This window comes from Chiloscyllium plagiosum, unplaced genomic scaffold (genome assembly GCF_037043375.1).
Source record: "Chiloscyllium plagiosum isolate Xiang-an unplaced genomic scaffold, Cpla_swu_hap1 HiC_scaffold_2, whole genome shotgun sequence".
Lineage (NCBI taxonomy): Eukaryota > Metazoa > Chordata > Chondrichthyes > Orectolobiformes > Hemiscylliidae > Chiloscyllium > Chiloscyllium plagiosum.
In genome coordinates, this window is record NW_028270140.1 from 5,863,137 (window position 1) to 5,890,262 (window position 27,126).

General features: G+C 40.4%; 1 protein-coding gene across 7 annotated transcripts in view; it reads right to left on the minus strand.

Annotated features, from left to right (window-relative positions):
* LOC122564059 (transcription factor RFX3-like) overlaps positions 1 to 27,126 on the minus strand; it is a 279,903-nt gene that overhangs the window by 198,465 nt on the left and 54,312 nt on the right. The window contains exon 1 of one of the 7 annotated variants that reach the window (XM_087994426.1): positions 2,150 to 2,380. The exons of the other annotated variants lie outside the window; for them this stretch is intronic. The gene's annotated coding sequence lies outside the window, so the exon portion shown is untranslated. Of the gene's footprint in view, positions 1 to 2,149; positions 2,381 to 27,126 lie in introns of those variants that run through there. 7 annotated transcript variants of the gene reach the window in all.

Consider the following 27,126-nt stretch of genomic DNA (forward strand, 5'->3'; position numbering starts at 1 on the left):
ATTTTCAATAAGAACTACCAAGTTTCTTTACCAGTGTTCTATCTTACAGTTCTTTCATGTGCCAAGACATGTCACCTCTGATGAGTTGCTTCTGAATTTTACCTTCAACTCACATGCTCCCACCAGATCCCAGAAAGCCTTTCTATCACACTCCAAGTGATGACATCTGTCACAACCAAAGAATCTAAGGGCCATATACTCAAGCAGTGCATAACTCATCACTGGCATATGATGTACACAAATGATTACTGCTAGACCTGGGCTACATGCCTTTTGTCATTTCTGACATGGGCAAAAACAAATTGAAGAATCTTAAATCAGGAATAGTTAAGTTCAGAGTTTGGTGATGACACATCCAGATTTTCCCAGAAAAGACGAGGTATGGAGGGTATAAGTATGCAAAGTGTTGATGGTATCAAAACAGATACTACACAAAATACTCAGCAGGTCAGACAGCATCTGTGGAGAGAGCGAGAGAGAAAAGAGATGGTTAAAATATAAGGCTGATAATCTTTTATCAGAATTGGGAACATTCCATTGGGAACATTAATAGGTTTTAAACAAATACATAGATAGGGAAAGGGATGAAGAGGGCAAAGATAAAGTTTGGGGAGGGAGGAGTACCTGGATGGAAGACAAACAGAAGTATAAGGAAAAGAAAATGGGGTTAGAAATTATGTGAAATTTTAATTCCTACTCTGACCTGTTTCCTAGTGTTCCAATGAAGCTGTGTATAAACCTGAGGAACACCACCTTATCTTTAAGTTAAGGTGGTCTCAGACTTGAGAATCAAGCATTAATTTCAATAATTTCACAGCATAATCTTGGCACCCACCTCTTTTTCTCCCGAATTTGAGACTGTTGCTGTTTTTAGACAAGAGCTCTTTACGATACTGCTTGTCAGACTTCCTCTAGATTCATCTTTTCTCTCTAAACTTGCCCCATTGCCACTCCCTTTTGCCTTGCACTATCAACGTTTGCCATTCAATTTCATCTGCTTACCACCCTATCACAGATCCTTTTTTAAATTTCTTAACTATGCTTCCATCCCACAACTCCCTTAATTTGTTGGGTTTGCACTTGCTTAAAAGGCTATTATTTCTCTAACTTCTCTCAGCTCTTAAAAAAAAATCACTTTTTGTCTCAATTTCTGCTCAGTACTTTCATAATTTTCTATTTTTTTAAATTCAGATTTGCAGGAATTTCTTTATTTGTTCGTGGGATTTGGGAATTGCTGGCTAAGCCAGTATTGCACATCTCTAATTGACCAAAGGGTGGTTAAGAGTCAATAACATTGCTATGGGTCTGGAGTCACATGTAGACCTTTTACAACATTTGACAATGGTTACCAAGTCACATTATCTGCATATAGATTAAAGAAAGCAAATCACTATCAATATAGTCAAGCCGGACTTTCTGGCATGTCTATGGGATGGTGCACTGAATCAATACGTAGAGGAACCAAGCAAAGAACTTACAATCCTACACAGGTTATTTTGTAATGAGAAAAGAATGATTAGCAATCTAGCTGTGCGATGCCACTTGGGGAAGATCATACTGAATGGCAAAGCAGGCTAGAAGGGCCAAATGATTTACTCTTGGCTCTATTTTTAATTCCAGGTTTTACTGAATTAAATTTTCACTATCTGCTATCCTGGAATTTGAACCCATTTTGCCATTTCAAAATTCATTCTAGCCAGAATACATGGACCATGAATGATATGTTCAGCGCAATGCATATCAGTGTTTATAGCTTTTTCTCCCCCTTTGCTTTGCTCTATTAATTTTGTATTAGTGCACTTGAGCATTGAAATTGCACCATGTGGCAGGGCACTCAGCCAAACAGAACAGTATGCCCCAGGTTAATTCACAATCTCAATTAATTACGGATTTCAAAGATGCTATTATTTTGTTTGATATTTCTGGATGTTGCATGAAGATAGAGGAAATTACATAAGGCTCCTAATCCCATGAACCATGCTCGAAAGAACGAATGTTAAATGATACCAAACTGGGTTCCACTTCAATATGACCAATAAACAGGCTCTAATAAAAAATAGCCACTTACATTAGAAAGCTGTATCTCAAACAATTTAATGCTTGGAAAAATACACAAAGAACCTATTGAGATGAAATAACTTGAGCATACCTGAAGTTACTGTGATTCAGCATTTTCTAGAAATGTTAGATTACTGGATGTTAGAAATCTTATGACAATAAAATGGAACACTTTTCCCTTTACAGCACTACATGCCAACAAAAGACTCCGTTAGGCATCAAAGTGTCCTCTTTGCACTGGTAGGCCAGCTTAAAAAAAACCACAGAACAGATCATTAATTGGACAATATTACAACCGTACTTTCTACAGCAGGTATCCTAATTGGCTAAGTCAAGTGGCCTATTTATAAACAGATACACACAGTCAATGCGTGGTTTTCAAATATGTACATGAATGGTACCTCCTGCAAACACTGAAATCTATCCAGGAGTCCTTTAATCTAACGACTGAAATGAAAAAGATGAACTTTCATTATTGCATGAGATGATCATTTAGTATACAACAATAAAAAGAACAAGATTGCAAGTTAATGCAAAAATCAAATGTCAGAATTCTGAATAAAAGATAATTGAGTCAAACCATTTGGCTGAATTCTCCTGGTCACACGAAGATTAGCTTGGAGGTTAAGGGATCAGGAAAATTGGAAGAAACTGCAGGAACAGGAAGGACTAATCAATGGCAGGTATCCAATGAGGCTGTTCAGGATTCACGAGTGGTTATTTTGCACAGCAATAGGACTTTTTTTTTGAAAGGGCATAATTCCCATGGAGCTTCTGTAGCAAAGTGTTTTAATAGATGCTACAACATGGCAGGGTGATTGTGGCCTGTAACTGATAGGCATTATTTTGCATACAATTCCTAAACAGGAAAGCTCTGAGCTATCAATGGAAGAGAGTTCATTGCAAAGTGATTGCTGTGAGGAATGGCTGCTGTAAATGCCAATAATCAGAAGCTTTGCTCCCAGGACCCTTGAAGCAACTCCTGCAAACCAGGGGGTAGGGACTCGAAATCCATTGAAGGTTGAAGAGTTAGAAAGAGGAATGTTAGCAGCCAAGTAGGAATGAGATGCAACTGCCAGAGATGTGGCAGCAACACGCTACTGGGCTAGCACAGGTATATTGAGGGCACACAGTGGCAGTAAAGCAGTCTAATGGTTAAATGTACTACCCAGCATAAAATGATCAGCCTTATCAATATATTGGAGACTATTAATCAAGGTGATTACTGACACATGGCATGGTGGAGAGGTTGAGGTCATTGGGATATTGTGTGCATCCATTTGTCTGTGATAAAGGCAGTGAGAGTGTCATTCAACTTCTTCACTATAGAGTCATAGAGATGTAAAGCATGGAAACAGATCCTTCGGTCCAACCTGTCCAGGATCATTCCAGGGATTGGTTGGGAATTGCTATAGGATCTTGTAATTTGCAAGTCATCTTTGTATTACTTAGATGATGGCTGCCCTGTTCACAAGGACAGGGTTCTTTCAAGTTCCAAACTGTCATCCAAGTCTGGCAGAAAACAATTAGTTCGGCAGCAATCTCTCAGCTCTATGTCAAAGAAAGCCCATATGTGGCCATCGAAGTATTCTCAGAGCTGCAAGGTGCTTTAATCAACAGATTGTAGGTTACCACCATTAAAGGAACTGGGCAAAACTGAGGACTGCAGATGCTGGAAATCAGAGTCCAGATGAGAGTGGTGCTGGAAAAGCACAGCAGTCAGGGAACATAACCGTGCAGCAGAACTTAAGGGCCACTTTCAGGGGCCTTATGAGAGTGGTCATGTTATTCCATATATGGGTTAAAGGTACAAAGTACATTTTCAGTTTGCCACTGGCACCTATTCCAGCCTTCTAGGGAGTGTGAAGAAGTTAAAATCAGTAGACCACATTCAGCCAGATTCCTACAACAGCCTCAGCTCTACTGCATCAGGACATATAACTTAGAAATTACTCTGGCATGAAAACCTTAAACAAACTGGCAAAATGCAGTTCAAACTCTCCTCTTCTTTCCACCTGAATATTTATAAAATTTGTCACAAGTTACTTGCATTGGAATTTAGGGAAGTAGACATGAATAGAATAGTTTCAAAATTAGCATAGGATCAGGCTGTGGGCAAATTAGAATCAAAGGTTTTAAACCTGTTGCCTTGAACTTAACCATGTCTTAAGGATTATCAAGTCACAAATATCCCCAGTCTATGCTGATTTACATGAACAAGCAGGACCTTGTACAGTAGAAATGTACAATAAAGATTTAAATAAATTTGTTTTTAAGTCAGAGGAAAGGAAGACAGCACTATAGTAATAAATTCTGGAATTATTAGATGTGTGAATGAAAACATACTTGCCAAATAAACTATAGTATAAATGGAGGCAGGTGTCTAAGCGTAGAAGAAAGCAGTTCTGCTGAGCAAATCTGACTGGTTAGGTACTGGTTTCAAAGCATAGCTCTAAGACAGGAGATGCTCAACAAGAAATAATGCCAAAAAGATCTTTTAAAAATTCGGTTTACTATTCATTCACAATATCACACCAAAGTTATCTCTTGATTCAAAGGCGATGCCAACTCAAGGTCATTAGGTTCTGCCAAGATCATAAGACTGAGAAAGCCAATTCTCACCCCACACGTATTTGGGCATATAGGGCAGAACAACACCTCAAATAGTAGGACTTGCTTCCTTTTCCTTCCTTCTCTTTTGCTGCTCTGCTTCATCATTCAGGCATTGGGCTAAATGCATGATGTAGCTTGTTGGATGAGTTGTTGCCATTCTGAACAACTGGTAGCAAGCTTCGCCCAGACACTTGCACTGCATTTCAAAGAGAGCTTCACTGAAGCTTTCTCATTAACCTCCCCGAAGTGCTGACGTTTTGGAAATTGAGAAAGCAGGACATGGCAGAGCTGACAGTTCAGTTATTCAGTCAGGAGCAGCATAGTGGCTAGCACTGTTGCCTCACAACACGAGAAACCCAGGTTTCATTCCAATCTCAAGCAACTGTGTGGAGTTTGCACATTTTCTCCGTGTCTGCATGGGTTTCCTCCGGTTTCCTCCCACAGTCCAAAGGTGTGCAGGTTAGGTGGATTGGCCATGGCAAATGTATTTTCAAAATACATAGAATATTCCTAACAGTAAAATAAATTTTATCTTGACTATGGAGTGCCAAAACAATATTTGCCTGCCCTTAAGAATAGCAAGCTTAATATTGGTTTCAAGTAGAATAAAAGCAATGAGAATTATGTTGTATATTATATTGTATAGAATTGTTCACTATTTTATTATTACGTTGAAAAACTAGAAAGTAGTATATGCTTATCCTGATATACTCAACATAGTTGCTATGGGAGATCCAATGTCTATACTGCAGAAGTCAGTTGCTATGCAACGCAAAGAACGTGCTACAGAGGTAAATATTAGTGCTGGCTCTTGTACTACTTTGTGCAAAAGTGGCTTAGATCATGCAAAAGATCACTGGGAGACATTAGTGCAGTGTCTCTAATTTACAAATGCTCATACTTACTAACATAATCCCACACAGGGGTGTAATTTTAAAGATCAGACAAATGTTTCCTGTACTTACAAATGGCTATTTTGTATTGTTCTACTGGGGTATAAGTCGGTTTGCAAATAGACTAGAGAACGGAACCACTTGGAACCCAGGCACTGCCTGTAGTGATAATGTCAGGAGACTTGCAATTCTGGGGCAAATGTGAAGGACTGAATGACCCCTTCTACACTAACAATTCTGTGTTTCTGTGAATTTGAAGCGCAAATTAAATTCAGCACAAATCACATTCATCAATCATTCAGGATGGTTTTCAAAGTCAAGAGTAGAGACTGCCTACAACCACACTCCCACAATGCCATCAATACTGAGAATTCCACTGATTCTATTTGTTTGCAGACATTAGTTGAGGCTCAAAAATTAGGCTTTTTTTTTGGGGGGGGGGGGCGCAAGGACACGTGTTGGTACATTATAAGATTTGAATCTCTCTTAAAATACCAAGGTCATTGTATTACAATGTATGTGATGAGTGGTTCTGCAAATATCTTAAAAGTCATTTCCAGTATTTTAAAATTGGATTACACATTGGCATACAATTACCAAAAGCCTGTTATAACAAACCCTGTTTTAACTTAGAGGCTCAACATGCAAATTATTGTTGTATATATTATATTGCTAAGATGTGCAAAGATGACACACCAGCTTGTGTGTAGAGATTTTATTGACAGGAATTTTTAAAAAAATTCTTCCACACTTACAACTCTCTCATGCTTTCAGCAACTTCTACATTCATTTATTTGTACTCTGTTCATAAAAAGGCTTATCTAATCAAGCACATCAACAGTAAACAGACTCACAATCAAACAGAAAAATTGAATAACTGAACCCTATAGTTACCATTCCTAACATATCAAGCAATATATTTGGTGATGCATTCTAAAATGCCCTTAATTGGCTGTTTTTCAGCAGATTTTGCATTTTGCAATATATGAATTTTAGGTGAAACGAGAGAAAATAAAATTTCTCAAAATGGATTATCATAGGCACCCAAGGGACTAGACCGGACTCCCTCAAAATATTTTAAGGTAGCCTAGACATTAATTTTTTTCTTATTTTAAAGGCAAATGTAAAGTGTCCCAAATGTGACTGGTCAAACTACTCGGTGTTAAGTAAAATGGTTTATTTAAACACTGTCGTTGAAATACAACCGAAGAAAGAAGAATTCAGAATAACAACAGATGGGAAACTCTAAACAGAATAACTGACAAAATGACTATTACTAATTAACTATTCCAGTATACTAACATCCCACAAACATATCCCTTAGCAAAAAGGTAAATTCTGACACAGATTCTCACATGCTGTTCTCCAATCCAGGAGGATAAAGCATCAAGAGAAAACTCAGAGAATAACAGCCAAAAGACATTCACTGAAGCTTTCAACTGTTTTGAAATCCCAATAGCTTCTGCTTAAAGCTAAAACTGGAAAAGATACCTAGAAAGCCTGGTCTGAGAGAGTTGGCCACACCCAGGTTGCTTCCATTGTTCCAACTTTAAATAAAAACCGCAAGATAACATACTGTTTACTTTTTTACAGACAGCTCACCACCTCTGCCTTATAATCTCTTCAAAAAGCCAGGACAAAATAACTTCTTGAAAGCCACAGCATCATCACGTTTTCTAAGGTTAATATAAACAATTTATTGATGAATTTCCAGTCATTCCAATTTCAGCAAGGTTCTTTGAAACAACTTCATTTTTACAGTGCCTTTAACACTGTAGAAGATCCAGAGGAATTTATCAAAAAGAATTTTGACAATGAGTAACGGAGGTAAATTTCATGAGATGGCCAAAAGCTTGGTCAAAGAGAAGTGAAGCACAGAGGCAGAAAGGAGAGAATTACAAAGGCCAGGACAGTAGAAGAGTACTCCATCAATGATAGAACATTTAAAATCAAGGATGAACATAGAACATTACAGCGCAGTACAGTTCCTTTGGCACTCGATGTTGCGACCTGCCATACCAATCTAAAGCCCATCGAAACTACACTATTCCATGTACGTCCATATGCTTGTCCAATGACAACTTAAATGTACTTAAGGTTGGCAAATCTACTACCATTGCAGGCAAAGCATTCCACACTCTAACTACTCTCTGAGTAAAGAAATTACCTCTGACATCTGTCTTATATCTATCACCCCTAAATTTAAAGCTATGCCCCCTTGTGCTCACCGTCACCATACTTGGAAAAAGGCTCTCCCTGTCCACCCTATCTAACCCTCTGATTATCTTATATGTCTCTATTAAGTCACCTCTCAACCACCTTCTCTCCAATGAAAACAGCCTCAAGTCCCTCAGCCTTTCCTCGTAAGACCTTCCCTCCATACCAGGCAACATCCTAGTAAATCTCCTCGGCACCCTTTCCAAAGCTTCCACATCCTTCTTATAATGCGGTGACCAGAATTGTACACAATACTCCAAGTGCGGCCGCACCAGAGTTTTGTACAGCTGCAGCATAACCTCAAGGTTCCGGAACACGATCCCTCTATTAATAAAAGCTAAAACACTGTATGCCTTCTTAACAAATTCTCCTTCTCCTTTGATGCTGCCTGACCTGCTGCGCTTTTCCAGCAACACATTTTTAAGCTGCCTTCTTAACAACCCTGTCAACCTGGGTGGCAACTTTCAAGGATCTGTGTACATGGACACTGAGATCTCTCTGCTCATCTACACTACCAAGAATCTTACCATTAGCCCAGTACTTGGCATTCCGGTTACTCCGACCAAAGTGAATCACCTCACACTTGTCCGCATTAAACTCCATTTGCCCACTCTCAGCCCAGCTCTACAGCTTATCTATGTCTCTCTGTAACCTACAACATCCTTCGTCACTACCCACAACTCCACCGACCTTAGTGTTGTCTGCAAATTTACTAACCCACCCTTCTATGCCCTCATCCAGGTCGTTTATAAAAATGACGAACAGCAGTGGACCCAACACCGACCCTTGCGGTACACCACTAGTAACTGGACTCCAGGATGAACATTTCCCATCAACCACCACCCTCTGTCTTCTTTCAGCAAGCCAATTACTGATCCAAACTGCTACATCTCCCACAATCCATTTCTTCCGCATTTTGCACAATAGCCTACTGTGGGGAACCTTATCAAATGCCTTGCTGAAATCCATATACACCACATCAACCGGTTTACTCTCATCTATCTGTTTGGTCACCTTCTCAAAGAACTTCATAAGGTTTGTGAGGCACGATCTACCCTTCACAAAACCATGCTGACTATCCCTAATCAAACTATTATTTTCTAGATGATTATAAATCCTATCTCTTAAAACCTTTTCCAACACTTCAACAACTGAAGTAAGGCTCACTGATCTATAATTACCAGGATTGTCTCTACTCCCCTTCTTGAACGGGGGAACCATATTTGCTATCCTCCAGTCTTGTGGCACTATTCCTGTAGACAATGACGATTTAAAGATCAATGCGAAAAGCTCAGCAATCTCCCTGGCTTCCGAGAGAATAACGCGGAACAGGGCAGAGATTCTGAAGGCTTGGAGGTTTGAAAGAGACCACTCAGTTGGAAGAGGAGAGATCATCAAGCATCCTGAAAAAAAATTGAAAATTGAGGTGCTGATCTGATGAAGAGCCAATATTAGATCTGGTTATGGATAAATGAGACTTGCACTGAATTAAACTATGAGCTTTGGGACTTTTAGATGAACATAGGTTTATATTGAGAGGAAAATGAAAGGCTAGAAATAAAAACAGAAAGTACTAAAGAAACTCAGCAGGACTGATCAGGCAAAAAAGTTCTTCCTGCAGGACTTCTTCCTGTAAATTTTCAGGCTCCGAGCCTTCTTGCCCAAAGCATCACAGGCAAATCCAAAAATCCACAAAGTAAACAGTGGAGAGCATCAGTGTGAAAATTAAACCCAATTTTTTAGTAGTCAGTACCACATTTTGTGATTTAAAAGTCTGTAGCTACATTGAAAGAAAAAAAGTGTCAGGTAGGTCGGGGGATAAGAGGCTAGGCGGGTGAGTGGGTTAGGGTGGCGTTCAGAGCCTAGGTGTAGAGTCAAGGAATTTAGGGTGGATTGGGCACATCTAGGCAGGTTTGGTTGTGGGGGGGAAAGGAGAACATGTCAGTGATAAGTCAGGGCTCAATTTAATAATCACCAAAGAGTTGAAACAGATTGTAACCAGTAACTGTGATCTTAAACCAGTCAGGACCCGTTGAAGTAAAAACAGAAATTGCTGCCAAAATTCAGCAGGTCTGGCAGCATCTGTAGGAAGAAAGCAGAGTCACTGTTTCGAGTCAGGTGACTTTTCAACTCTGCTTCCTCTCCACAGATGCTACCAGACCTGCTGAGTTTCACCAGTAATTTCTGTTTTTGTTTCAGATCACCAGCATCCGCAGTTCTTTGTTTTATTTCTGTGTGTAACCCTCTGAAGTGTCTGATTCGTAACTCAGAATAGCATACTTTTTGAATGGTTCCAGAGTAATTGCCAATACTCCTACTGCCTTTATACTCTAAGGATTCACTCGATCTATCCTGTCTATACCTGACATATGCTTCCTCCTTTTTCTTAACTAAACCCTCAATTTCTTTAGTCATCCAACATTCCCGATACCTACCAGCCTTTCCTTTCACCCTAACAGGAATATATTTTCTCTGAATTCTAGTTCTCTCATTTCTGAAGGCTTCCCATTTTCCAGCTGTCCATTTACCTGCGAACATTTGCCCCCAATCAGCTTTTGAAAGTTCTTGCCAAATACTGTCGAAATAGGCCTTTCTCCAATTTAGAGTCATAGAGATGTACAGCATGGAAACAGACCCTTTGGTCCAACCCATCCATGCCAACCAGATATCCCAACTCAATCTAGTCCCATCTGCCAGCACATGGCCCATATCCCTCCAAACCCTTCCTATTCATATATCCATCCAAATACCTTTTAAATGTTGCAATTGTACCAGCCTCCACCACTTCTTCGGGCAGCTCATTCCATACATGTACCACCCTCTGTATGAAAACATTGCCCCTTAGGTCTCTTTTATATCTTTCCCCTCTCACCCTAAACCTATGTCCTCTAGTTCTGAACTCCCCAACCCCAGGGAAAAGACTTTGTCCATTTATTCTATCTATGATTTGGAGATGCCGGTGTTGGACTGGGGTGTACAAAGTTAAAAATCACACAACACCAGGTCATAGTCCAACAGGTTTAATTGGAAGCACACTAGCTTTCGGAGCGACGCTCCTTCATCAGGTGATAGTGGAGGGCTCGATCGTAACACAGAATTTATAGCAAAAGTTTACAGTGTGATGTAACTGAAATTATACATTGAAAGACTGATTAGCTGTTAAGCCTTTCATCTGTTAGAATACAGTGATAATTTCACTTCTTTCATGTGGAAATCACAAAACCTTTTTTTTAAAGTTGCATTCGCGGGTTAGCTGTTAACAGCTAACCCGAGAGTGCAATTTTAAAAAAAGGTTTTGTGATTTACACATGAAAGAAGTGAAACTATCACTGTATTCTAACAGATGAAAGGCTTAACAGATAATCAATTTTTCAATATATAATTTCAGTTACATCACACTGTAAACTTTTGCTATAAATTCTGTGTTACGATCGAGCCCTCCACTATCACCTGATGAAGGAGCGTCGCTCCGAAAGCTAGTGTGCTTCCAATTAAACCTGTTGGACTATAACCTGGTGTTGTGTGATTTTTAACTTTATTCTATCCATGTCACTCATAATTTAATAAACCTCTATAAAGTCACCCCTCAGCCTCTGACACTCCAGGGAAAACAGCCCCAGCCTGTTCAGCCTTTCCTTATAGCTCAAATCCTCCAACCCGGGCAACATCCTTGTAAAATCTTTTCTGAACCCTTTTAAATTTCACAACATCTTTCCGATAGGAAGGAGATCAGAAATGCATGCAATATTCCAACAGTGGCCTAACCAATGTCCTGTACGGACTACCCCAACTCCTGTAGTCAATACCCTGACCAATAAAGGAAAGCATACCAAACGCCTTCTTCACTATCCTATCTACCTGTGACTCTACTTTCACGGAGTGATGGACCTGCACTCCAAGGTCTCTTTGTTCAGCAACACTCCCTAGGACCTTACCATTAAGTGCATAAGTCCTGCTAAGATTTGCTTTCCCACAATGCAGCACCTCGCATTTATCTGAATTAAACTCCATCTGCCACTTCTCAGCCCATTGGCCCACCTGGTCAAGATCCTGCTGTAATCTGAGATAATCTTCTTCGCTGTCCACTACACCTCCAATTTTGGTGTCATTTGCAAACTTACTAACTGTAGCTCTTTGCTCTCATCCAAACCATTTATGTAAATGACAAAAAGTAGAGGACCCAGCACCGATCCTTGTGGCACTCCACTGGTTACAGACCTCCAGTCTGAAAAACAACCCTCTACCACCACCCTCTGTCTTCTACCCTTGAGCCAGTTCTGTATCCAAATGGCTAGTTCCCCCTGTATTGTAAGATCTAATCTTGCTAACCAGTCTCCCATGGGGAAACATGTTGAATGCCTTACTGAAGTCCATATAGATCACATCTACTGCTCTGCCCTTATCAATCCTCTTTGTTACTTCTCCAAAAAACTCAATCAAGTTTGTGAGACATGATTTCCCACACACAAAGCCATGTTGACTATCCCCAATAAGTCCTTGCCTTTCCAAATACATGTACATCCTGTCCCTCAGGATTCCCTCCAACAACTTGCCCACCACCAACGTCAGGTCACTGGTCTATAGTTCCCTGGCTTGTCCTTACCACCCTTCTTAAACAGTGGCACCACATTAGCCAACCTTCAGTCTTCCGGCACCTCATCTGTGACTACTGATGATATAAATATCTCAGCAAGAGGCCCAGCAATCACTTCTCTATCTTCCCACAGAGTTCTAGGGTACACCTGATCAGGTCCTGGGGACTTATCCACCTTTATGCATTTCAAGACATCCATCATTTCCTCCTCTGTAATATGGACATTTTGCAAGGTGTCACCAACTATTTCGCTACTTTCTATATCTTCCATATCCTTTTCCACAGTAAATACTGATGCAAAATACTCGTTTAGTATCTCCCCTATTTTTTGTGGCTCCACACAAAGGCCACCTTGCTGATCTTTGAGGGGCCCTATTCTCTCCCTAGTTACCCTTTTGTCCTTAATGTATTTGTAAAAACCCTTTGGATTCTCCTTAATTATATTTGTCAAAGCTATCTCATGTCCCCGTTTTGCCCTCCTGATTTCCCTCTTAAGTATACTCCTACTTTCTTTATATCTAAGGATTCACTCGATCTCTCCTGTCTGTACTTGACATGTGCTTCCTTCTTTTTCTTCACCAAACCCTCAACTTGTTTAGTCATCCAGCATTCCCTATACCTACCAGCCTTTCCTTTCACCCTGACATGAATATACTTTCTCTGGATTCTCGTTATCTCATTTTTGAAGGCTTTCCATTTTCCAGCCATCCCTTTACCTGCGAACATCTGCCCCCAATCAGCTTTTGAAAATTCTTGCCTAATACCATCAAAATTGGCCTTTGCCCAATTTAGAACTTCAACTTTTAGATCTGGTCTATCCTTTTCCATCACTATTTTAAAGCTAATAGAATTATGGTCGCTGGCCCCAAAGTGCTCCCCCACTGACACCTCAGTCACCTGCCCTGCCTTATTTCCCAAGAGTAGATCAAGTAGGTACATCTACATATTGAATCAGAAAATTGTCTTGTACACACTTAACAAATTCCTTTCCATCAAAACCTTTAACACTATGGCAATCCCAGTCTGTTTGGAAAGTTAAAATCCCCTGCCATAACCACCCTATTATTCTTACAGATTGCTGAGATCTCCTTACAAATTTGTTTCTCAATTTCCCTCTGACTATTAGGGGGGTCTATAATATAATCCCAATAAGGTGATCATCCCTTTCTTATTTCTCATTTTCACCCAAATAACTTCCCTGAATGTATTTCAGGGAATATCCTCCCTAAGTACAGCTGTAATGCTATCCCTTATCAAAAAGGCTACTCCCTCTCCTCTCTTGCCTCCCTTTCTATCCTTCCTGTGTATTTGTATCCTGGAACATTAAGCTGCCAGTCCTGTCCATCCCTGAGCCACGTTTCCGTAATTGCACTTATCCCAGACCCATGTTCCTAACCATGCCCTGAGTTCATCTGCCTTCCCTGTTAGGCCTCTTGTATTGAAATAAATGCAGTTTAATTTATTAGTCCTACCTTGTCTCTGCCGGCCCTGACTGTTTGCCTTGCTTCTGTTCTCAACTGTACTAGCCTCAGAATGATCTCTTTGCTCACTATCTCCCTGGGTCCAACCACCTCCTCTCCTCCCCCCACGCAGCACTAGCAAATCTCCCTGCCTGTATATTAGTCCAATTTAGGTGCAATCCGTCCTTCTTGTACACGTCACTTCTACCCCAAAAGAGATTCCAAAAACCTGAATCCTTCTGCTGGCCACAGAAACGTCTGTCTGTACCTCGGACTATAAAGCCCCCTAACACAGTTGATCTCTTGGAGGCCAATGTACCCCTCATTGCATTAGAGCCAGTCTCAATATCAGAAACTTGGCTGTTTGAGCTACATTCCCCTAAGAATCCATCACCCCCTACATTTCCCAAAACAGCATACTTGTTGGAAATGGGGATAGTCACCGAAGACTCCTGCACAAACTGCCTACCTCCCTTATCTTTCCTGGAGTTAACCCACCTATGTTCCTGTATCTGAGACTTTCTCCCCTTCCTGTAACTGCTATCCATCACGTACCATTGCTGTTGCAAATTCCTCATTGCCTCTGACGGTCTCTCCAATCGATCAATTCGATCTGATAGGATTCACAACCAACAGTATTTATTGCAGATATAATCCACAGTAACCCGTAAACTCTCTTCAAACTGCCACATCTGACAAGAAGCGCATATCACTCTACTAAAGGCCATTTTTGCTCCTTCACAATCTACAGACCCAGAAAATAACACCATCTTATTCCTCTACAAAACACTGCTCCAGGTTGAAACTATTCACTTATCTGTTTCTGTGCTGTGACTTCACTCAAACAGTTCCTCCAAGATCAGTTATGAATTTCACTGTTTGGTGATTTTCCCAGGCGTTCTCCGATGTCCAGCGAATTCAAACAGCAAAGGTAGTGCAGGTTCACTATGGTGTCAGCTTCTTTCTCTCTTGCACTGACCTCACCATGTGCTTCCTTTGTTTGTACCTCTCCCTTTTTAAAACTGCTGTTGTTTTTGACTTTTTTTTTCCCAAAATTCCAAAACAATGCAACAGCATATGAAATAGTAATTGCTGCTTCTGGAATTCGAGGAAAATTTCTGGCTGTAACAACTGCGCCTTTTTTAAGGTATTTTAGGTGTTGGAAGTGATTTCCTTTCAGCCTTTCACTAAAGCATGAGTATAAAATAGCATTAATGAACTCTTTTTAAATCTAATTGGTGAAATAATTCTTAATATCCAGCAGCAATTGCTTAGCACGAAGTGACATTTTTAGTATCATAGTGCAATCTACAATGAAACAGTTACAATCTCTATCACCAACAGGCCTGCTGGTCACTTCGCCACTAAACCCTCAGCAGAAATTGTTGGTAGAGAGTATTGAACATTACCTAACTGGCCGAGTTAAATTCTTTAGACTTATCATGCTTAGAATCCAGGTCTGAAACATGTACTTAATCCACCTGCATTTCGTGAAGCCAAAGTAGAACTAGAATTTTAAGGTCGATGATCAATGTTTTAAGAAACAACCGAGAGTGTTGATGGCACCAACTTTATGTTCAGTGTTGAAGTATTTGGTAGATCTTCATAAAGACATAGTGACACAATTCAAGGAGGTATCTTTTATGTTGGTTCTGTTTTAAATTGCCTTAAAGGGAATGTGCATGGCGACCTAATTCTATGTGCTGCTACGAGGTTCAATTCATATTCCCAATGGTAAACATGCTGACTCAGTTTATCAACAGTGAGATAAGAGAGCCGAAATAAGTATTATCAATGTTAAGAATGAGTCAATGGCCAAGTAGCATCCAGAATCCAAGTCAAAACAAGGCCAATTAAAGTTAAAGTTTGAGGGCAGGTTAACTATTATAAGCTTATACCCTCTCATGGCAGGTTTTACTTTTAATGCTAATGTTCTTCGTAGATTGATTGAATCTTATTTGCTCACAAAAGGACATTTATTAACCACTTTTTTAAAAAAAATCATTCATAGGATGAGGAGGTCGCTGGCTATGTTAGCATTTATTGCCCACTAGGCAGTTGAGAGTCAACCACATTGCTGTGGATCTGGAGTTACATGTAGACCAGGACCAAGTAAGGATGGCAGTGTCCATCCCTAAAGGACATTAGTGAACAATTCTGACAATTGGGCAATAGTTTTGTGTTCATCATTGGACTCTTGATTTTTTTAAAAACTGAACTCAAATTCCATCATTTGCCATGGCAGGATTTGAATCCAGGTCCCCAGAACATTACTTGGGTCTCTGGACTAACAGTTCAGTAGTAATATTACTAGGCCATCGCCTTCCACAATCAACAATTTGGTTGCTGTGCTAAATTGCATAGCTTCACTATTTTTGATGTAGTTGAACTTATAGCTAAGCAAACAGAGTCAACCTTACCATGTTTGATTTCTTTTGTGTCTTCCCTAGTAAGAGCAGTCCTAACTTCAATATTTCTCCAGAGGTGTATCAACTGCAATCGGTTAGTGCTAAAGTTCCCAAGAAGCTCAAAGAAAACCTTGTAGACTGGCTTGTTTAAGAGCAGAATACAAACTTATTCTTGCGGAATGGAAGGCCTGTTCCAAATTCAGTGATGGTAAATCTAGGACAAGGGACAGTATGAATACACCCTTTAATTGATGAAAAAAAAAACCCAGCACCATGGTGCATTAAATGGTATTAATGTAGATGTGTCGCAGTATTCCAAGTTTCATTATCATGGTAACATTTCATATTCATGCAATTTCTCAAATAAATGAAACAAAGTTTTACTCTGCTCTGTGGGATGGAAGTGAAGAGTACAAGATGTGCAGCGATGAAAGTCTGATTTATCATGTACCAATAATTCTCAAATATAATCTTTCCGTGATCTTATTGTAAAAAACATTTTCAACATATAACTACATATATGTTGGCACAATAATTGCCTTTGACTTAAATGATAAATGACTCAATTTTAATGTTCTTGAATATGTAAACACTTACCTAGCACTCTCAGTGGTTGATTTCAAAGTTACCAATCTGAAGGAAATACATATTATAATGTTAACACAATTTAATTGCTATCTTAAAAGTGACAGCAAAACAGTTTTAGTAGTACTAATGTGCTAATTGAAAATGACACCATATACCTTTAAATGTTGCATCACAGAACTATAAATAAAAAGTCTTACGGCAACACAGGACCAAAGTTACATTTAATTCACCTCCCCGATTTCGTAGCATATGGTGAACTAAAAAATACAGGAGCAGGATTAATGCTATTAGACCATTTAGCATATTGCATGAATATTTTGAACAGAAGGAATATTTGGACATCTTTACATTTTTTAAATGTTTATCAACATATCATTTAATCTATTTATGCAATCAACTTTGGTCTCCCATCTACAAATATAATTAGCTTTAATATTCTTATTTGGGACTGAACTGTGTTGCACTCAAATTTAATAAGAATTGTATTATGATCACATTTTTCCAGCTGACCTTTAACTATGAGATTGTTAATTATCCTTTCACAATACGAGATCTAAAATAGTTCTTTTTGCAGTAAGTTCCAGGAAATTTTCACAAAACAATTTATAAGCTCTTCATCTGATCAATGAAGTGATTTCATGCTTAATCACAAATGCTAGTCGATTTGCTCAACCTCGCAAAAACTATACAGCCTGATATTTTAAATTCCCAACCCTAACTGTATTTTTGGTAGTAAGTCTCCAAGTTGAATTTATGCCTGTAAATTAATTTAATCCTTATAATGAGTGCATCTACACACACGATGCTTATTTGGATCACTACTGCAACTTGTTCTTCTTCTCCAATGTCTTACTTACTCATTTGTAACATACATCACCTGGGTGAATGGTTTCACTTCTTTGCTCTCCCTTTGCCTGCACTGCTCTCTTCCCTTTCGGTTGTCTTCAACTATTATTTATACGTTATTTTCTACCTCACTAATATTACAGAAGTCACTGATGCAAATATCAAATGCTTGCAAAAGAAAACAAGAGGAGTGTGTGCAAGAAATTTAAAACAAAAAGGAACAAAGGCTGAGATAAATAAAATGAAAGGAGACTCATGTGAAGAACAAATGCAAGTAAAACTAGCGCTGCTCTAGCAACTGAAAACTGGGTATCAGCAACAGCAGAATTGGATTAAACCGCAATCTGTAATCTCAGGGTCTAGCATTTGTTCCATTCTATTACCACTAAGTGAGGAAAAAATCTCAATGGATTCAGTGAAATATACAGGAGAATATGCCAAGAGCAGCACCTGGCATACCAAAAAATCATGTGTCAGCCTGCTGAAGCTACAACATAGAACTACTAGCAGGGTGAGCAACTGATAGACAGAGCTAAGCAATCCCACAGCTGACTTATCAGATCTAAGTTTAGAGTCCTGCCATACTTCATCGTGTGTTGTAGTGGACAATTAAACAATTAATTGGAGATGACGGCTCAACAACTATCTGTATACTCAATAAATGAAGGAACGTAATACATCAGTGCAAAAGACAAGGCTAGGCCATTTGTAAGCATCTTCAGCCAGGAGTAGTAAGTGCATGATCCATCTTGGCCTCCTCCTGAGGTCCTCAACATAAATGCTAGCCTTAAGCCAATTCAATTCACTCTACGTGAGAGCAAAAAAAAAATGGCTGAAACATGGGAGATAGGATGGTCCGATTTACAAGCGTCTGACTTACGAACACTTCTACTTACAAACATGGTCCTACACATGTTTAAGTTTTAAAGACTTGATATACAAATGGTTCCTGTGCTTATGACTGGCTGCTTTCCATCCTCTGGCATGAGAACAAATCAGCTTGTGAAAGGACTCCAGAACAGAACCAATTCACAACTTGAGCCGGTTTTGCAAATGTTTTGGACCCAGGCTACATTCTGGGAATAGTACTGAAAATATGAGCTCAAAAACTAAGCACACACATAACCAAACTGTTTCAGTAGAAATAAAACACTGGCGTCTTCCTGGCTGCTGCTTCCTCACGTGGTTAAGGCACAGAATTTATAGCCAAATGAGTACATTATCATGGAGATGTGATGAAACATTAAACAATTTTGGAACAATTTAACATATCATCACAGCTCCATAACATTGTACTCATTCGGCTATAAATTCTGTGTCTTATGATCTTATTCTCCACAACCACCTGAGGAAGAAGCAGCGCTTTGAAAGCTAGTACTTCCAAATAAATCTGTTGGACTATAACCTAGTGTTGTGCGACTTTTAACTTTGTCCACCCCAGTCCAACACCAGCACCTCCCAGTCATGATTGTCAATGGGGGTAGGGTTTCCTTCTCTGTCATGAAAAGGTCCAGAATTGATAAAGCAGTAGTGTTGGGTAGGCTGTTGGTAATTAAGTTCTGGATTAGTGGTGCTGGAAGAGCACAGCAGTTCAGGCAGCATGCGAGCAGTAAAATTGACGTTTCGGGCAAAAGCCCTTCATCAGGAATAAAGGCAGTGAGCCTGAAGCGTGGAGAGATAAGCTAGAGGAGGGTGGAGGTGGGGAGAAAGCAGCATAGAGTACAATGGGTGAGTGGGGGAAGGGATGAAGGTGATAGGTCAGGGAGGAAAGGGTGGAGTGGATAGGTGGAAAAGGAGAAAGGCAGGTAGGACAAGTCCAGACAAGTCATGGGGACAGTGCTGAGCTGGAAGTTTGGAACTAGGGTGAGGTGGGGGAAGGGGAAAATGAGGAAACTGTTGAAGTCCACATTGATGCCCTGGGGTTGATGTGTTCTGAGGCGGAAGATGAGGCATTCTTCCTCCAGGTGTCTGGTGGTGAGGGAGCGGCGGTGAAGGAGGCCCAGGACCTCCATGTCCTCGGCAGAGTGGGAGGGTGAGTTGAAATGTTGGGTCACGGGGCGGTGTGGTTGATTGGTGCAGGTGTCCCGGAATTGTTCCCTAAAGCGCTCTGCTAGGAGGCGCCCAGTCTCCCCAATGTAGAGGAGACCGCATCGGGAGCAAGGGATACAATAAATGATATTAGTGGATGTGCAAATAAAACTTTGATGGATGTGGAAGGCTCCTTTAGGGCCTTGAATGGAGGTGAGGGAGGAGGTGTGGGTGCAGGTTTTGCAATTCCTGCAGTGGCAGGGGAAAGTGCCAGGATGGGAGGGTGGGTTGTAGGGGGGCGTGGACCTGACCAGGTAGTCACAGAGGGAACGGTCTTTGCGGAAGACGAAAAGGGGTGGGGAGGGAAATATATTCCTGGTGGTGGGGTCTGTTTGGAGGTGGCGGAAATGTCGGCGGATGATTTGGTTTATGCGAAGGTTGGTAGGGTGGAAGGTGAGCACCAAGGGCGTTCTGTCCTTGTTACGGTTGGAGGGTTGGGGTCTGAGGGCGGAGGTGCGGGATGTGGACGAGATGCATTGGAGGGCATCTTTAACCACGTGGGAAGGGAAATTGCGGTCTCTAAAGAAGGAGGCCATCTGGTGTGTTCTGTGGTGGAACTTGTCCTCCGAGGAGCCGAGGAATTGGGAATACAGGATGGCATTTTTGCAAGAGGTAGGGTGGGAAGAGGTGTAATCCAGGTAGCTGTGGGAGTCGGTGGGTTTGTAAAAAATGTCAGTGTCAAGTTGGTCGTCATTAATGGAGATGGAGAGGTCCAGGAAGGGGAGGGAGGTGTCAGAGATGGTCCAGGTAAATTTAAGGTCAGGGTGGAATGTGTTGGTGAAGTTGATGAATTGCTCAACCTCCTCGCGGGAGCATGAGGTGGCGCCAATGCAGTCATCAATGTAGCGGAGGAAGAGGTGGGGAGTGGTGCCGGTGTAATTACGGAAGATCAACTGCTCTACGTAGCCAACAAAGAGACAGGCATAGCTGGGGCCCATACGTGTGCCCATGGCTACCTCTTTGGTCTGGAGGAAGTGGGAGGATTCAAAGGAGAAATTGTTAAGGTGAGGACCAGTTCGGCCAAACGAATGAGAGTGTCGGTGGAAGGGTACTGTTGGGGACGTCTGGAGAGGAAAAAACGGAGGGCTTGGAGGCCCTGGTCATGGCGGATGGAGGTGTAGAGGGATTGGATATCCATGGTGAAGATGAGGCGTTGGGGGCCGGGAAACGGAAGTCTTCGAGGAGGTGGAGGGCGTGGGTGGTGTCTCAAACGTATGTGGGGAGTTCCTGGACTAGGGGGGATAGGACAGTGTCGAGGGAGGTAGAGATGAGTTCAGTGGGGCAGAAGCATGCTGAGACAATGGGTCGGCCAGGGTGGTCAGGCTTGTGGATCTTGGGAAGGAGGTAGAACCGGGCAGTGCGGGGTTCCCGGACTATGAGGTTGGAAGCTGTGGGTCGGAGATCTCCTTAGGCATTGGAACTGGATGAGAGACATCCAAAGATAATGAAGGAAGTGGGAAAGTGAATTGTAGTGGCACTGGTCAAAATCTCTCAGTCTTTGGTAGACTTTGCGGAGATGCCAGAAGATTGAAGAAGAGCAAACATCATATCCGAAAAGGTTTGTATGGATAAATCCAGCAATGCAGACAAGTAAGTTTAACTTCAGAGGTGTAAAAGTTTCTGGAAGCAATTATTTAGGATAGAGCTAGTAGTTGATTTGAGCCTGCATGGATTTCTGAAGGGAAATTATGTTTAACTAAATTGTTGGAGTGTTTTGGAGTAATGGAAAGGGATGAGGCGGGTAATGCAATTGTGCAAGGTCTTCTAAAAGGTATTTAATACAGTGCCACATAACAGACTTTTAAGAAAGGTTATGGGTCATGCAATAGAAGTAACAGCAGCAATATGCATACGAAGCTGGTTCAGTGATAGGAAACAAAGAGTAACGATCAATGGATATCTTTTAGGTTAGAAGAAGGTTTGCAATGAAATTCCCTCGGAGTTAGTATTGAGACTCTTACTCTTCCTAGTATATGTTAATGATCTAGAGCTTGGTGTGCAAGGGACTATATTAAAGTTTAAGGATGATACAAAATTTGGGAGCATTGTAAATCGACAGGAAGACAGTTTAGAACTTTAAAAGGACATTGAGAATTCAGTGAAATGGGCATGTAAAGTTCAATGCAGAAAAGTCAGAGGCGATCCATTTTGGTAAGGAAATCAAAACAATGAAGGGTAAAATTTGAAAGGGAATATAGAGCAAACAGAAGTGGAGGTATCTGTGCACTGATCATTTAAAGTGGCAATATAGGCCAACAGAACAGCTACTCGTGTACAATGTTCTCAGCTTTGTTAATAGGGGCCCCAGAGTGCAACAGCAAGGAGGTGGTACTGACCTTGCTAGGCTTCAACCAGAGTATTGTGTACAATTCTATGTGCTACACTATAGAAAGAATGTGAATGCACTTGAGAGAATTCAGAAGTGATTTATAAAAATGGTGCCAATCATGAGAACAGATCGGGGAGGTTGGGACTGTTCACCTTGGACAGAAGGCTAAGAGAAGCCCTAACAGAAATTTCCAGAGTCATGAAGAGACTGGAGAGTGTAAATAGGGAGAAACAGTCTCTGATGGTAAAAAAAATCAAGAGTGAGATGGTACAAATTTAAAAAGAGATTGGGGTTGGCTAGCGAAGCAGCGTGATGCCAACAGCATGGGTTCAATTCCCGCACAAGCTGAGAGAATGAAGGAGTCTCCTTCTCTACCTCGCCTGAGGCATGGTGAAGTTAAACGTCCACCAGTTGTCAATAATGAGAGCGCAGATCTATGGTCTGGTAAGGCTATGGCAACTTCACCCAGAAAATAACACTTTGCTGTTGAGTTGTTTTGATAAAATGGATGTTTTTGTCTATAGCACGTGAGAATTAATAAACGTAATAACGGTTTGTAGGCTTTAAACACTTAATTCTTTCTATAGAAGTCATTCCATGGGAAGGGAATGTGGCTGATCCCGTTTGTCTACAGTAATTTACCATGCACAATGATATAATAATGACCGATGACTTTGCTTAGTTATGGGATAAATGTTGGACATGACATAAGAAAATCATCATGCTTTTCTTCAAATACAGTAGGAACATAACATTTGACTTGAAATATGGCACTTCTGGCAGCACAGGCATCCTACAGAAAAATCAACAATGGCGATGTCCTCCCATCTCTAGAACAGTACCTGACACAACTTCACAAAATCTATAAAGTTGATGGAGAATGAGATACACTGTTCGCCGAGCTGGGAATTTGTGTTGCAGACGTTTCGGCCCCTGTCTAGGTGACATCCTCAGTGCTTGGGAGCCTCCTGTGAAGCGCTTCTGTGATCTTTCCTCCGGCATTTGTAGTGGTTTGAATCTGCCGCTTCCAGTTGTCAGTTCCAGCTGTCCGCTGCAGTGGTCGGTATATTGGGTCCAGATCGATGTGCTTATTGATTGAATCTGTGGATGAATGCCATGCCTCTAGGAATTCCCTGGCTGTTCTCTGTTTGGCTTGTCCTATAATAGTAGTGTTGTCCCAATCGAATTCATGTTGCTTGTCATCTGCGTGTGTGGCTACTAAGGATAGCTGGTCATGTCGTTTCGTGGCTAGTTGGTGTTCATAGATGCAGATCGTTAGCTGTCTTCCTGTCTGTCCTATATAGTGTTTTGTGCAGTCCTTGCATGGGATTTTGTAGACTACATTGGTTTTGCTCATGCTGGGTATTGGGTCCTTCATTCTGGTGAGTTGTCTGAGAGTGGCTGTTGGTTTGTGTGCTGTTATGAGTCCTAGTGGTCGCAGTAGTCTGGCTGTCAGTTCGGAAATGCTCTTGCTGTATGGTAGTGTGGCTAGTCCTTTGGGTTGCGGCATGCCCTCATTCCGTTGTCTTTCCCTTAGGCATCTGTTGATGAAATTGCGCAGGTATCGGTTTTTGGCGAATACATTGTATAGGTGTTCTTCTTCCTCTTTTTGCAGTTCTGGTGTAGACTCTCGGACAACAACTCACCAGAACAAAGGACCCAATACCCAGCATGAGCAAAACCAATGTCGTGTACAAAATCCCATGCAAGGACTGCACAAAACACTACATAGGACAAACAGGAAGACAGCTAATGATCCGCATCCATGGACACCAACTAGCCACGAAACGACACGACCAGCTAACCTTAGTAGCCACACACGCAGATGACAAGCAACATGAATAAAACTGGGACAACACTACTATTATAGGACAAGCCAAACAGAGAACAGCCAGGGAATTCCTAGAGGTATGGCACTCATCCACAGATTCAAATCAATAAGCACATCGACCTGGACCCAATATACCGACCACTGCTGCGGACAGCTGGAACTGACAACTGGAAGCGGCAGATTCAAACCACTACAAATGCCGGAGGAAAGATCACAGAAGTGCTTCACAGGAGGCTCCCAAGCACTGAGGATGACACCTAGACAGAGGATGAAACATCTGCAACACAAATTCCCAGCTCGGCAAACACAATCACAACAACGAGCACCCGACTACAAATCTTCTCACAAACTTTGAATGAGATACACATAGTATGCATTGTCAATTTGAATATTTTTCCTCCCATCTACAATGAATTGACATCATGGTTTGTATTTCTGCTTTTTATTTGCATTTAATTTGCAAACCAGGCAGACAACTAACTGAGCTAACCAACTGCCATGTTATCCAAATAAATCTTTTGAAATTCATCCTCAAAATAATCAAGTAATTACAATAAAAAGTCAAACAGGTCTTCATTAAAGGCAGAGAAAAAGGACTCATCATTTAATAAGTAACAGCAGTTTAGATGCTCATTTAATCTTTTGGGTTTTTTTAAGCTATGATAGACTCTTTAGTTCAGCTCTCACTAAATTATTTGCATCTGCTACCACCACTTTTTGAGGTGGATCAATGGATTAACAATAGCAAGGATTGTTACAGTGAATTCTTACTTCATTAAATAATCATCATGTTTATCTATCTTGAAATGCCATTTGAAGTATAATCTCTTCACAGATGGGTGAATTAGATTCTATCAAGCCACAGAGTTCAAATCAATAAATACCCTAAATACTTCAACATTTAAAATGAAGATATGTTATAGTTTGTACCTAACTAGAAAAGTCAAATATCAGTGGTCCTAAATTATAATCTGTTTATGACCAGAGTTCATTAGCAATGGTCCAGGTTGTGTGTTCAAAATTGAAGTGACTACACTCACCACTGAAAAAAGTTGCTAACAAGGACTGAAGAAACTCTCTGGCATGAACTTTCATATTTTCCAAAGGTAATTTCATTCTGATGCCAGCTTCAGGGATTTCTGGCAAAAATAGCGATTTCATCAAGCAAGCTTAGCAATTAATCACATGAAACAATTGTCAGACACCAAATCAGGAAGTAATAAGCAGGTTCCGCCATTCACATTTCACAGAAAACAAAATATAATTTGGCACAGACACAAGATTGAGGCAGAAAATTAAATGTAAAATCTCAAAATGTGTTTCAATGTATGAAATGTTTAATCATGGAATGGAGTAATTTGACATTTCATCTTTAAAATTATATTTTCGGAGCCAATGTTTTCAACAGCAATTACGATACAGCTATATTTTACTTAAGAGAAAACATTTTCATGACTTCTGCAGTGAAAATAACTGTACAAAATGAAAATTCATGCTAAAACATCAACTGTATATCCTGCACAGCACCATGGGGTCACTGCTTACAACTTTCAGATTTCTGCATTTAACTGCATATGTAAGGGTGGCAGAGGTTGGTGCCACTTTCAATGTTCCCCTCATTATAAAACAATCTCAGGGCCAGTACATTCAGCAAATACAGATGGCAGTATCAATACTGTAATATCAGAAGACAGAGAAAAATAAGATGATCAGAAACCACAATAGTTTCAATATCTGCAAAAATCGCTAGTAAGTGCTGATATCTTAGAATGGGGAATCTTCAGAAGGACACTTTTAAAAAAAAATGCCTTTTGGGGTATTTCAAGCCACAACCTGGAGAATTTATAAAACTTCTTCCATGACTGATTTGAATGAGGATGTTTTGCTAGCTGGCAGGGTGCTCAAGGTAAAGGAACTAGGTTTAGGGACAATTCTGGCAGATAAAGTCATTGGATAACTTAAACATACAGATTATAATCTAATGTCTATAAATAAGTTTATGCTGAGCAAGAAAATCACTCAAGATTCTTCAGCAAACCTCAAAACAAGGCAGGCTAAAAAATAAGGGGGCACAGAGTCACAATTGTCAATCCCCAAAGCCTACTCCAATCACCTCCCCCAGAACATGCCCAAGGAGTATTATAAAGAGTCAGCCTAAAATTATGTCTTTGCTGAAAAGGATGAAAAGCACTGGCAGCATGTGTCAAATTCGATGAGCCACGAGGAACAGATTTCTATTGACTGAATCCTCAAAACTGGTCCACTCTGAAGTTCATCACTACTCAAAACTGCACATGGTATAATGAAAAACAAAGATTTGATCTGTAGTAACTGGATCATGATGCACTCCACTATAAGTAGGTCTACATTTAATGATGGATTGATCAAAATATATTGTATTCCTTGTTTAAGAGCAAATAACACTGATCTTGCTCATGTTGATCTCTCTTCTAAGCCCTGTGCAATGTTACCTGCATGCCTCCATCTAAACCTTTGTTCTGTACATCCTTGGAATTATTATGATCTGCCCATACTGCTCGTAAACAAAGCCTTTCACTGTACTTTGGTACAAGTGACAATAAATAAATCAAACCAAATAAATCAAAGCAAAAATGTAGAAAATTAAGCATATGGCTTCCTTTGTAAACACTCAAGGAGAAATTAAACATAAAAATGCAGGCAAATAATTTCATTTGTTTGGTCAAGTTCACTATACCTCAAAGATCAACAGTTTCAGTTCACACGTAACCTTCACTTAATCCTTGCATGCAACAGCAATTCCTACTGAATAATATTGCACAACCTTATTATCAGCTATTTGTTAGGGCAAGTCTAAACCTGTACAAGGTGTTGAATGGATATAGTTTTTGCTATTATGTTTGCAATAACTGAATGTACACAACAATACAATTACATTTGGATTCATTTTGTTGAGGCTCTAAGATACTTGGCCTTGATGTGCTGTTAAAATTTATTTAGAGTGTGAGAGATAAGGAAAACATGAACTTTATTTAAGAAACATTTTCCTGTGGCTTCATCTTGTCAAGAAGCTGCAAGAGACAATAAGATCATTTGACATTGGATAATTTCCAGTGAACTACTGTTTCTCATAACAATCTCAGTCAGACTTAATGCTTTGGTGGAAAGCAAATAAAATGCCAGAGCTATACATGATCTGAACAAACACAGATGGCACCAAAA